The sequence below is a fragment of the Rhinolophus ferrumequinum genome, chromosome 6, assembly GCF_004115265.2.
Source record: "Rhinolophus ferrumequinum isolate MPI-CBG mRhiFer1 chromosome 6, mRhiFer1_v1.p, whole genome shotgun sequence".
In the NCBI taxonomy this organism is placed as follows: Eukaryota; Metazoa; Chordata; class Mammalia; order Chiroptera; family Rhinolophidae; genus Rhinolophus; species Rhinolophus ferrumequinum.
In genome coordinates, this window is record NC_046289.1 from 91328043 (window position 1) to 91342097 (window position 14055).

Here is a 14055-nt window from a genome sequence, read left to right on the forward strand (position 1 = left end):
TTCAAATGTGTGATATAGCTTAAGTGGCAATGACTTTATTTTTTATGTGCCATTTTTTACATATGAAAATAAAAGCCCTGTTATTTTATATAATGTATATGCCTTAAAGTTTATTTTACTCATTTTTCTATCAAATAGATCTTCTTTTCCTTTGTTTGCTCTTTTGTTTTAAATGATATGTTTATATTTGGTCAAAGTGATTTTAAAGAATTGATTGTTTTTAGTTTATGCTGTTGAACAAACTCAAAAAGAGTCTGGAGGCTTTGCCAGAAATAAATGAGATTTATTCAAGGGTCTTATACTTTGCAAAATAGAAACACAGCTAGGAAAAAGCCCAGAAGTGTTCCAAAGAAGAGAGAAAATTTAAACGTTCTCATAGCAAAAAGTACATTCTTGAGATTTATCAGTCCTGCATTGTTAGCCATAGAATTAGTCCAGGAGAGTTATCAGTCGGATGATAGGCAGTCAGGCTGGTCATGCCAGGTGGCCCAGAGATGGGTGCCAGGATGTCTGGTCACATCTGGTGGTCTGGTCAATGGATGTCAGGTGGATATATATGTGAGTCCTTCAGAGGTGAATGAGCTGGCTTGAAAACCTGAGTCCTTCAGGGGGTAATTATAGAATTATCTGGAGGTCGATACACAAATCGTGGTATTGACACAGGATTGGAAAGTTAAAAAAAAAAAAAATTAAGCTCCCAGGCTAGTTAGAACGATAATGGGGTCTTTCCTCATATCTCAACCTTCATAATGTTAACAATTTCAGAAACTTGGTTAAAGTTACCTCATTTTATAAGAGGTGTGATAAAAAACTACAGTGAATGCTGCTGCCTAGTGCCATCCAATGGAAAGGCAGGGATCTTCAATACAGAAGCGGCGTGGCAAACCTTAGTAACAGTGTGTGACAAGTTTCAACTTGTTCAGTGCAGTCAGTCGGGTATGAGCTCCGGTTGAGAGAAGGTGTGTTTTAAAGTGTGCCGTAAATCATCCTCTATAATGACTACGCTCCATGTCACACATCGCTTCTGGTATGGCAATTTCTGTCATATAAAAACATTATGGTGTGTCCTCATCCACTTCATTCACCGGATCTGGCACCATGTGACTTCTGGCTCTTCCTCAAAGTCAAAATGACAATGAAAGGTAAACATTTTGAATCGATTCAGGACATGGAGGCAGCCATGACTGCGCAACTAAAGACACTCACTCACAAAAGAGGACTTGCAGAACTGCTTCAGAAAGGGCTAAGAATGATGGGATAAGTGTGCTTGAAATGAGGAAGAACATTTTGAGGGGGATTAATGGCAATGTGTCTTTCACTGTAATAATTTTTTTTTATTTAAACATTCACCCTAGTTTTTGATCACACCCTCTCTGTATATATTCCCTATCTTCCCTCTTTCCTCAATGCTGCAATTTCTTTAATATCCATACAAGGTCTGACAGTTAAGTTCACGAACTCATCCTAAAAAAAGTGCTACATACCTCATTGCTGAATATCACTACAGTCACCTTCCAAGTACTCCCCTTGGGAAGCTATGCACCAATGCCAGCACCTAGTCCACCCTTCAACGCAATTTTGGAACTCTTCTTTTGGAACGGCCATCAGAGCTGTCACTGTATTATGCTTGATGTCCTGAATATCATCCAAATGTCTTCCTTTCAGTATCTCCTTTATCTTCAGGTAAAGACAGAAGTCATTGATGAATAAGATCAAACAGTTATTTAACTATATAAACAATACAGTTATTTGTTTACTGGCTAAAAAACGCGCTCACTGACAGTGCCGTGGGAGCGGGTGCATTGTGATGCAAGAGCTCCTTCAGGACCATTTTTGCACACACCTTTCTCATGCTAAGATTTTCAGTTAAGATTTTCCTATTTCTGAAGCGATATTTACTTGGTCTGCTATGCTCCGTACAGTCAGCTGGTGATTTTGACGCACAATTTGATGAATTTTTGCAATATTTTCATCAGTTCTGCTCGTTACTGGCTGCCCTGACTTTCTTCATCAGTGACGCACTCTCTCCCCTCAGAAAAACGTTTACTCCATTTGTACACTGCCGTTTTCTTCATGTCATTATTCCCATAAACTTGGACTAACATGTCCCTGATTTCACTTGCCGAGTTTAATAAGAAATTTAATGTTTGTTCGTTTCTCTAATTCAAGATCAGAATTCTCACGACGGCATACAAAAACACACAACAACAATAATGAACGCCACTCAGCAAGACACCGCCACACGTCAACACAAACACAGCTGTGAGACACTGTTGATATATGAAGGTTATGAAGCCTTACTGAGCTGTTTGTACAGTGCTGCCAAAGTAAGCACATGGTGACAAGTTTGCAAACTTAATTGTCAGGCCTCGTATATATTTATTTCTGGTTAATATATTGTCACATGTGAGTTGGCTTTACATACCATCCTGAAATGCTTTATTGGTATTTCCAAAAACTGATATAAATACTTTGTCATAAAATATGGCTTGCAGCAAAGTATCTAGTTAAAACCCACTATTCAAAGTAATGGAGAAATTAAGAGAAAAGATGTGACGTGTCCCTTGAGTGAACCAAAGTAGGTAGGGCAATTCTGATAGTTGGTGAAATAATATAAGGATATCAGAATGTTCTTTTAGAGACTTAGCTTGTATTTGCTCTGGTGAAAGAGGTGGTGAGTCAATGTTTGAGATATGCTCATCATTGGACCTTGGAGATGAAACTCCTCAAGGACAACTCTTAAGAGGCTCTTAGAGAAACATGGTTTGTTTTACACTTGCTCCTATTAGTCATCAATAGGTAAGGTACCTGAGTGCTGGGCTGGCTATTCTGTTTTCCCCACTCACCTTCCACAGGTTTATTTTCCATTTTTAAAAAAGATTTTTATTAAAAATATAGCTAACATACAATATTTTATTAGTTTCAGGGGTACACTATAGTTATTGAACATTTATAAACATGAGGAAGTGATCACCATGGTAAGTCCCGCAACTGTCTGACACTGTATCACGCTAACAATATTGTTGACTATATTCCCTATGCTGTACATTACATCCCCATGAACCAGGAAATTTGAATCTCTTATTGCCTTTCACCTTTTTCCCCTCTTTTAAAAAATTTTAATTACACTTGACAGTCAATATTATTTTATATTAATTTCAGATGTACAGCATAGTGGTTAGACATTTATGTAATTCAAGAAGTGATCCACCTGACTAGTCCAGTACCCACCTAGTACTATACATAATTATTACTATATTATTGACTATATTTCCTATGATTTATTTTACATCCCCATGACTGTTTTATAACTACCAATTTGAACTTCTTAATCCTTTCACTTTTTTCATCCTGCCTCCCAACTATCTTCCCATCTATCACCCCAAAAATCTGGTACCATCTGATACCATACATAGTTATTACAATATTATTTAATATATTCCTTGTTCTATACCCAATATCCCCATTAATACTTTGTAACTGCCAATTTGTACTTCTTTATCCATTCCCTTTTTTCACCCACCCTAACTTCCTTCCCATCAGGCAACCATCAAAATATTCCTTGTATCTATGAGTTTGCTTCTGTTTTGTTTGTTTATTTTGTTCTTTAGGTTCCACATTAAAGCAAAATCACATTGTGTCTGTCTTTCTCTGTCTGACATACTACACTCAGTGCAATACCCTCCAGGTCCATCCACGTGCCACAGATGGCAAGAACCCATTCCCTTCCCTGGCCAAGCAATATTCCATTGTATATATGTACTACCTATTCTTTATCCATTCTTCAATCAACAGACACCCAGGCTGCCTCCACATCTTGGCCATCATAAACAATGCTGCAATGAACATATGGATGCATACGTCCCCTCAAAGTAACATTTTTAGTTTCTTCAGATAAATACCCAGAAGTGGGATTACTGGGCCCTTCCTTGTCTCTTGTTATAGGCTTTGTTTTAAAGTTTATTTTTTCTGGTATATGTATTGCTACCCCAGATTTTTTTTTGTTTTTTTACCTGATATATCTTTTTCTGTTCATTTACTTTCAGTTTGTGTGTATCTTTCAATATGAAGTGAGTCTCTTTTAGGCAGCATGTGTAAGGGTTTTGTTTTCTTATCCATTCAGGCCTCCTGTGTTTCTTGATTGGAGCATTTAATCCATTTACATTGAAAGTAATTGTTGATAGATATGTAGCTATTGATATTTATTATTCATAATTTTGATCTCTTTTTGTGTGTGTCTTAAAGAAGTGCCTCTAACATTCCTTGTGATACTGGTTTGGTGGTGATAAACCCCTTTCGCTTTTTCTTATTTGGGAGGCTCTTATCTGTCCTTTGATTTTAAATGATAGCCTTGCTTGGTAGAGTACCCTTGGTTGTAATTCTTGCTTTTCATCACGTTGAATATTTTCTGCCAATGCCTTCTGGCCTGCAAAGTTTCTGTTGAGAAATCAGCTGACAGTCTTATGGGAGTTCCCTTATTAGTTACTAGTTGCCTTTCTCTTGCTGCTTTTAGGATTCTCTCTTTGTCATTAACCTTTGCCATTTTAGTTGTAATGTGTCTCGGTGTGGGCCTGTTTGGGTTAATCTTGTCTGGGACTCTCTGCACTTCTTGGACTTGTATGTCTATTTCCTCAGCTGGGTTAGGGAAGTTTACAGTCATTATTCTTCAAATAGGTTCTCAATCCCTTGCTTTCTCTCTCCTCTTTTTGGTAGCCTTATGATGTGAATGTTTGATGTTGTCTCCCAGAGGTCAAACAATCCTCATTTTTTTGGATTCTTTTTTTTTTTTTTTTTTTCTGTTCTGGTTGGCTGTTTTCTGCTACCTTGTCTTCCAAATCACTCATTCGATCCTCTGCTTCATTTAATCTGCTGGTGATTCCTTCCAGTGCATTCTTCATTTCAGTTATTCTATTCTTCACTTCTGACTGATTGTTTTTTTTTTTGGTTTCTATGGCTTTTTTTTTTTTTTTTTTTTACTTGTCTACTTGTTTATTGTGTTCTTAAAAAAAGGTCAAGAGTGGGAGAGGGGAATAACCCATAAACACTGAACAGGAACCAAGACTCCAAGACTTGAGCGTTAGCCTCCTACCCTCAACCTCAGTTCTCTAAGATTCCCACACACCCAATTTTCTTTTGAACAAGACACCCAAATCAGCAGCAAAGGAACCTAGGGTAGTTACTGAGATTTTTGAACACTGGGAATGGGAGGGGGAAAAGTCCAAAAAATAGGAGTTCGGATGAAAAGGGAAAGAATGAGGGAGAGGCTAAGTTCTGGAGGGCGGAGTTGGGCCATGAGAGGTAGATGTGAGCCAGTATGGGGGTACCCCTCCTGCTGCTGCCCATATTCCCAGCGACCCAAGAGCCCCATGGTTTGTTCGGCAGTCCATCCCCTAATCCCCAAAGGCCTCACAGGCCTAGTTCCAAGTCCTCTAGCTATTCCTGCAGCGCCCTCCTCCTTGCTAGCTTCTCCAGCTGCTCTTTGCTGGGCTGGCTGATTTCCCCAGCCTGGATCCGTTGCTGTAGGTCTTCCACCTGCCGAAGCTTCTTCTTTAGGTTCTTTATCTTCTTGGCCTTCTCGGTGGTGGCAGCTGAGTCAGGCTGGTCAGAGGCAGCTGGGGGGCTGCCCGGGAGCTCTGTGGAGAACTGGGGAGTTGGGCTGTGTCTCCCAGGAACACCTTATCGAGAGTCCGGCTCAAGGCCTCTGCCTCCCCTTTCTCTTGATGCTGCCGCCTTTTCTCCTTCTGCTTCAGATTGCATTTGGCTGTCTTAGAGAGGCCTGGTTCACCACCTTCAGGCCTTGTTGGGGTGTCAGGAGCAGTGGCCTCAGGGCTCAGCCCTGGGGGCAGTTCTGGTTTACTCTTGAAAAACTTCACATACTTGTTCTCATACACTGGGACCTCCTCGTGGGGCACTTAGCCTTCTTTCACCCTCCTCTGCTTGCGCCAGGTCCCGTCAGGTCGCTGTGTTGAGGCGATGTACTTGCCTGTCCCCGCAGTCTCAGGGTTGCTGACAGCTTCCCTGCCGTGGAGGAGGTGGGTCGGGTTGGGCAGGAAGCCTGGGCCTGGCCCTGCCCCTGGGGCGGCCCCGGGATTCAGGCGGCGAAGTGACGACCTCTATGTCCTTTTTTATACTTATAATATCTTTGTTGAAGTTCTAAGTTCCTAGAACATCCTTATAATCATTGTTTTGCCCCTTGTGTAGTTTCTGTATGCCCTCCTGTTATAGTTGAGCCTTGATTGCTATTGGCACTTCAGTGTGTGGGATTGACCTTCAGGATGACTGGCTATTGGGGTTGGTCACATCCACACCTTATGGGCTGCTATGCAAGAGGCTTATCCTACTGAGTGGGATTCGCCTTAGAAGGCTCTGGTGCCTTTTGAGACCGCCCTTAGTGTGTGCCACCTGTGGGGCTAATCAGGTGGTGCTCTGCTGTGGTCTGAACCCAACCTCCAGGTTTGTTGTATCTGGGGCCTCTTGGGAGGGGCTTCAGTGCAGGCCCGGGTCAGCCACTGCCTGTGACTGGCCAGAGAGCCTACCTGATAGGAGCTACAAAGCGATCTGCAGTTGTTCACTGCCTGTACTAAACCAGAAGGCGCATGAGAGAGGCCACGCTGTGAACTAAGGATGGCTGCCACCAGTACCAGGCCTGGGGTAACTCCGCAAAAGCCAGGACACCTGGAGGCCAGCTGCCACCTGCTGGCTCCCGTAAGGTTCAGCCACTGATAAAGCCTCCTACGGTATGCAAGTTAAGTGAGGCAGAGTCTCAGGGAGTCACTAGAGCGGGAAGAGCTGTGGTCACCAGGTTAATGGAGACTCTGGTTTGGTGCCAGTGCTGAGACTGGAGGAACTCAGTAAAAGTCTCAGAGCACACTGAGGTTAGTCACCACCCTCTTGGAGCCGATGGACTCTGAAAGTTTTCCAAGAAAGAGTGCAATATGGGAGGGGCTGACTGCTTTGGGAGAAAGTGCCTCTGTAAGTTGGGTAGGGCAGGGTCTCAGCTGAGTCAGCTGGGTGAAGCAGCAGAGCTCACCAGGCCAATCAGATTTAGATTTGGCCTGTGAGAGGCGGGCTTAACACAGGAAAGATGGCACTCACCTGCTGGCTACATGGGAAGAGGACCCTTCACCAGAAAAATGTGGACTCTCCTCCAGTCCTGCCCCTGACGCCATACTCCTTGGTCTGCCCCCCGTATGTCTCTGAGGTCCCTGAGTCACCATCTCTCCGCTGGAGCCCAAGGTGAGTGCCCCAAACAGTCAGTGTCCCCACTGTTTTCACAGCCAGATATTGTGAGGGCTCCTCTTCCTGACACCAGTACTCTAGGCTGGGGAGCCTTGTGTGGGGGCCTCAGGACCCTCACTCTTCTGGGGGGAGCCTCCATGGCCGAAGTATTCCTCCTGATTCTCAACTGCAACATGGAGGTTTGGGGCCTGTTCCACGTCTCTGCCCCTCCTACCAGTCCCGTCGTGGCTTTTCTTTTACATTTTTTATTATAGGACTTGTGTTCGGCTAGACTTCAGATGGTTTTCCAGGTTGACTGTTCTATAATTTAGTTGTAATTTTAATGTATTCATGGAAGGATGCAGACACAATGTTTATCTCCTCCACCATCTTGGATCTTCCCCCAAATCCAATGACTATAGACTATAGCAAGCTCAGCTAACTTGAGGAGATATGGACTATCTTGACCTTCTGCACTATCTTACTTTAACTACTTACTTTGATGACGTTATGTCGATTGGGTTGGATTTGCAAGAGATAGCACAATGGAGGTACTGGTAAGATGTGTAATCTAGAGTGTAGGAGACAAATCCTATGAAAATTCAAGTGTCTGCCACAACTACAAATATTTTAGGGGTGTATTGATCAGCGTTATGTCTGGAAAGCTCCTGTAAAGTAACAGACAAATTATTTCATCTTGTATCTCCTACGTTAAAAAGGAAGCACAATACTGGTGGGCCCCTGAGTCCTGGAGGCAGCATAATTCCATACCTAGGATTACTTCTCTGGCCCATATACATAACGGACTGACTACTTTAAACGGGATCTAGAGTAGGAAAGAGCTCAGCAACAGGTCCAGCCTGTGGTGCAAACACCTCTGCCATGTGGGCCCTACAATTTGGCCGAATCCATGATGTTAAAGTTGTTGATGAGCAAAGAGACTGCACGGAGTTTGTGGCAAACCCCAGAGGGCAAATCATAATGTAAGCCCCTTTGAGTTCTGAGCAAGGCCATGCCATTTTCAGCAGAGAATTATATGCCATTTGATGTGCTCCTGGCCGTCTGACCATGGAGCATCAAGTGACTATCTACCTAGGAATTCCCATCATGAACTGGGTCCTGTCAGACTCCCCAATAATGAGGTCAGACAGGGTCAGCAACAGTACGTTGAAAGACAGAAGCAGTACATTTGGGAGCAAGTACAAGCATAACTAGATGGCACAAAGAAGCTTCATGAGCAGCTATCAGAGACATACGTGACATACCATGTTTCCCCGAAAATAAGACCTAACTGGAAAATAAGCCCTAGCATGATTTTTCAGGGTGACATCTCCTGAACACAAGCCCTAATGTGTCTTTTGAAGCAAAAATTAATATAAGACCCAGTCTTATTTTCAGGGAAACACGGTAGTTATATCAGTGCCTTTCCTTCAGCTCATGCCTATGATTCTATGGGGGATTCTCTATGGTTATCTGAAGGGTAACTAAAAGAAGTCAGCTCAGTATGTGGATGAAAGTAAGAAAATGACGACCTTGAAAGGCAGAAGGTCCTGGGAACCACTGTCTGTCTGCTGCTTTGCACTAATGCATTTTTCCCTGTCTCACTGGCACATTTTTTTCTCCTAACCATGCTCCTGCCTCATTATATTCTATAACCATTAACCTTTCAAATAATTTTATGGAATTCTCTGACTTGCCTCTTTTAAGAATTTATTACTCATAACTCTGTCGTTTCCTCATTTTTAGAGAGAAGGAACCTTATTCAACATGTAGATTAGTTACCTTTTTTACCCAAGAACTGTACATCATTACCACAGCTCATGAACTATACACCAGTGATTTGTTTCTTTGAGATATGAGTTAGTTTCATGAGATGTGGCTATGTCAGGGTTTTATCTCTGTGGTGATTAAAGGAGTAATACTAAATTCCAATCAAGAAGTCTTATTAAACGTGATAACCTGTTAAAAAACAAACAAACAAGCAAACTGTTGAGGGTGTGTTTTGGTGGTAAAAGGAAATAGTTTCTTGAAAGACAAACTAGATTAGAACTTCACGATTAGACTTTCATCCTCAAAAAGAGAAGTGCAGAGAGAAAGAAAGGAGACAGATTGTAGAGAAACTGGGCCTTAAAATTAGATGGAAACCTGGGAGTGTAAAACTACTTATACACTTGGTCCTTCTACACAGGCACTGTGGAAAAAGTCTGACGTCTCCTTAAACAAATATGTATCTTTTATGTTGTTAATTATTTTCTGGAATTTTCTTTCAAGCCTGTCTTGAATACCATGATATATCTTGTAAAGCACATTTTGTTTGATTAGAGGATAATTTGAGGTGGATAATTATTATTATTATTATTATTGCTATTATTATTATCTACCACCGAGCATTTTACTCCATAAATGTATACAAAAAAACTACATGAAGAAAGTTTCTCGCAAAAGATATTATAAAGTTAACAATTCACTTAAATTCAAGAATTTGCCAGAACTCAGAAGCACTGGAATTTAACGGGTATCCACTAGATGGCAAGCTTCCGCTTTCAATTTTTCAGAGGCATTAAGCTACAAAATTATTTCAAACCTACATCTTTGCACGAGACAGCTGCACTTGTATCAAAAAATAATAAAGGCACTGTTCACAAATTTAGTCAGATTTAGAATCAAGTTACTCAAACAGAAACTGAAGTTATATTGTGATGTTTAAAAGTTTTATTTGGAGAATATGCTATATTCATTCATTCATTTGACAAACACCAAATGCCTCATATGTGTTTTTCATAATTCGTTTAATTTACCCGCTTGCCCCCACCAATGACATTAGGTATTTTTATGAGTCTCATTTTAGAGATTGGGAAACTGAGGTTTAGAGAGATTAAATAATTTATTACCCCAAGATAAACTGTCTTGGTTTAAGCCTAGACTGTTTGATCCAGAGCCGGTTCTCCTAACCACTGCATCTTAGTGTCTCCCTTAAATAAATGATAATAAATCAATTTAAAGTATTTAGCACAGTGTTTGACATATAGTAGTATTTAAAAGTATTATTATTTTCTGTTGTAGATATTAACAGGGTGTAGGGGCTAAGAAAAATGTTAATACTTTACCTCTCACCTTCTAAGTTCTTTTAGCTATGCTAATAATCAAATTAATAGAGACAGATTAACAGAAGAAAATCAAATTTTAATACATGTGCATGGGGAATTCATATATGCATGAAAATTCTGAAGATAGTGAGGCAAAAATGGGTATATATGACATTTTCGACAGAGGAATACACGGGGGAGCACGGGGTATTAGATTTCAGAAGAATGGGTGAGTTACAGGTAGTTGAGGAAGAGAAGAACATACATGGCAGGAAAATTCTCGCTGGGCAACCCAGAAACACTGGGACACAGGAGGTATCCTAGCTAGCAGAGGCCTGCCTTGAAGCCCTCTTCTTTATCACACTTAGTTCAAATTAGGCAGCATCCTAAAATTCCCTTCCTGGAATAGGCCTTTCCATCTGAATCTCTTAGGCAGGAAGGGAGAGGGTTATAGCTTCTTTCTGAGTCTTTTTTTTCTTTCTTAATAAACAGCTTAAAATCAGTTTTTCAAAAGCCAGCTTCAGAGTGGCAAAATTTTGGTCCCCTTCAAGAGTTAAATCTTCTGGCATGATCTTAATGAAAGATTGTGTATAAAGACATAAAAATGATTGCAAAGCACTATATTAGAGCAAATAATGTCTGGACAATCTTGCCCATTTAAGCATATGCAAGATGAAAAAAAGTGACATAAAACTCTGCAAATGAAATGTGACATAAGAAAGAAAGACTAAGATATATCTATATCTATCTATCTATACACACACACACATATATACACATGTATGGCGAGAGAAACATACATGTGAAAGACATGAGGAAACCATCTGCAATAAATCATAATTTTAGGAACAGAAAGTGTTTCCTTGTGAATTCTTTTTGCTGTAAGAGAATTTTATATGAATACAAATTCAATAAAATGGAAGTTTAAAGACAAGAATATAAAACGACAGAATGAAATAAAAACGTGAGGTCAAGGAAACTCACTTTAAATCTAATAAATATATTAAAAGAATAAGGAACAGAAAATACAGTGGAAATTTAAATTAATGTGATAGAAGAAAGGCATAAGATCACAGTGAATGCAAAGCAAGATGGAGATGAAAGCAATTAGTAAGAGGACGCGAGACATGGATGATTGACAAGACAATTGGTGAAGTAGACAACAGATGGTGAAAATATTCAGAGATATAATAATGGAAAATTCATTTAATAAGAAACTGCATACATCTTAACAGGAAAAGTTGATATTAAATTATCAACATTGAGATATGCCCCGGTTGTTATTGAACCTCAAGGATTTGGAAAATAAAATGTTTTTTAGAAATCAAACAGAAAAATCAAGTAACAAAGGGGAGAATTCAAGCCGGTGTCATACTTTTCACAGAAATATTTAATGCTAGAAGAAATAAAATGCCTATCCCATTCTTTGACCAAAGAAGATTGACTCAAAATACGACATCCCATGTTGTTATTCAAATATAAAGGATACAGAAAACAAAAATTTAAAGAGTTCTTCTTAGAAAGAAAAAGAAAACAACAACAACACTAGGCTCTCATCAAATGAAGCCCACCTAATCAAGAAATTAATAAAAATTAGAGAACCTAGGAATGGAGACACATATCTAGTGCTTGGCAGTGTACTAGATACTGGGGTTACAAAGATAATTAAGGCATTTCTGTCCTCAACGAATGTAGCCTCGTGGAAGAGAAGTCAGTAAATTTGAGGACAGCATATTAAGCGCTGCTACATTGGTAGAAGAGAGGAAAGAGTAACTCTACTGAAACCTGAGACTTGGGGAATGAATACCTCAAAGTTAATAGGAAAGCAGCAGAGAAGACCTTTTTAGGAATGGGGAACAAAATGCAAAGGCTGGGAGATTTGAGTTGGCAGCGTGGGATTGGCTGTGTGCTGGGGCACGTGGAAGTGACAGGATCTGAGCCTAGAAAGCTATACACAGCTCATGAAGGGGTCTGTGTACTTGCTAAGGGCGTTGGACCACTGAAAGGTTTTGTCTGGGACATGAAAGACAAAAGGGAAGGATGTGTGTAAGACCTATCTCATAATATTGTCATTTCCACACAGTCTACACAAAAATTTCATTTCCTATTTCAAATGAAACTTTGCATTTGACATTACAATTTTCTTCTTGCCTTTGTCTTTGATGTGCTTCTTTGATTTCAGTTATAGCTCCTTTGTTTGATCTTATGTAATAGCATCCTTGGCAACCTTACACGCAGTAAGCATAGTGAAAGAATGTGTTATCATAGCCATCAGATTTTTTTGCCCTGGTCAACTACAATTTTCACGTAACCCTCATTCTTGCCACCACAATCAGCTATTTATTACTTGACAAATTCATGCCAATATTTATCCCAGTTAATTTAAAAGGAATGCAGGACTCAACAGTACATCTATTATTAATATGTGCTAGTTATTTAAATGGGAGTACAGGATTCTGGCTGTGGAAAATCAGAGCTAGAAGAGACATTTAAAGTCTACTGTGACAGTGTTTCTTAAATTTTAATGTGCATAATAATCACCCAAGATCTGTTTAAAATGCAGATTCTGACTGAAGAGTTAGGGGTGGGGCCCAAGACTCTGCATTTTTAACAAGCTTCCAGTTAAAGCCTATACTACTGGTCTACAAACCACACTTAGAGTAACAAGGTCCTGTGAAACAGATAAAACTACCCAGGTATTCTATTCCTTTAATTATATGATAAATATTTACAATTTTCGAATTTTCTGTTTGACTGTATCTTGCAGACAGGCCATGAATCCATCAGGAAGCTCAGGAAATGCTACTGATATAATATGCTATCAGGTTGGTGCAAAAGTAACTGCAGTTTAATAGGTTAAAAATAATTGCAAAAACTGCAATTACTTGTGCACCAACCTAATATTTAAATAAAAATTGGACCATTCCCTTCTGATTATTGTGTTTGCTTTATATGAGTTACACTAAAGTTGATTATTTACGTCATGTTTGTTATCTCACAGTGTCTTGGGGTGATGTCACTCTCTGGCAGCTGGGGCTGTCGTTTTAGGAGGCAGTCCCCATCACTAATTAGGCCCTCATAGTCACATACTTTACCAAGGTGAAGAAAAACCGGTATTTTTACTGAGCTACGTAGTTGTCTCAGGGTACCTACAGATAAACACTCAGCAATTGTAAAAATAAAGCCTGATATTATGTTATTTCATCAACATGAAATTCATCTGGAAGAAAAAAAACGACTTGAATTGTGAATTAATATTTTAAATTCAGATTCAATTTATATTCGATTTTTACATCAGTCTGGTTTAAATGTAAAACTGTCAAAAGCAAATAGAAAGTAGGGAAAGTAAAAATAATTATCGGGGGCCCGGCCCGGTGGCTCAGGCGGTTGGAGCTCCATGCTCCTGACTCCGAGGGCTGCCGGTTCGATTCCCACATGGGCCAGTGAGCTCTCTACCACAAGGTTGCCGGTTTGACTCCTGCAAGAAATGGTGGACTGTGCCACTTGCAGCTGGCGATGGCAACTGGACCTGGAGCTGGGCTGCGCCCTCCACAACTAAGACTGAAACAACAACTTGACTTGGAAAAAAGTCCTGGAAGTACACATTGTTCCCCAGTGAAGTCCTGTTCCCCTTCCCCAATAAAAAATCTTTAAAAAAAAAAAATAATTATCGGCAAGCATTTTGTTACCCAAATGAGGAGTTACCACTATGCTGAAAAATAGATTTAGAGTCAAGTTTGGAATCTATTTC

At 40.1% G+C, this 14055-nt stretch overlaps 1 pseudogene; it reads right to left on the bottom strand.

Annotated features, from left to right (window-relative positions):
- Positions 1-5406: 5406 nt before the first annotated feature.
- Positions 5407-14055, bottom strand: part of LOC117023217 (partner of Y14 and mago-like) — a 33674-nt pseudogene continuing 25025 nt past the window's right edge.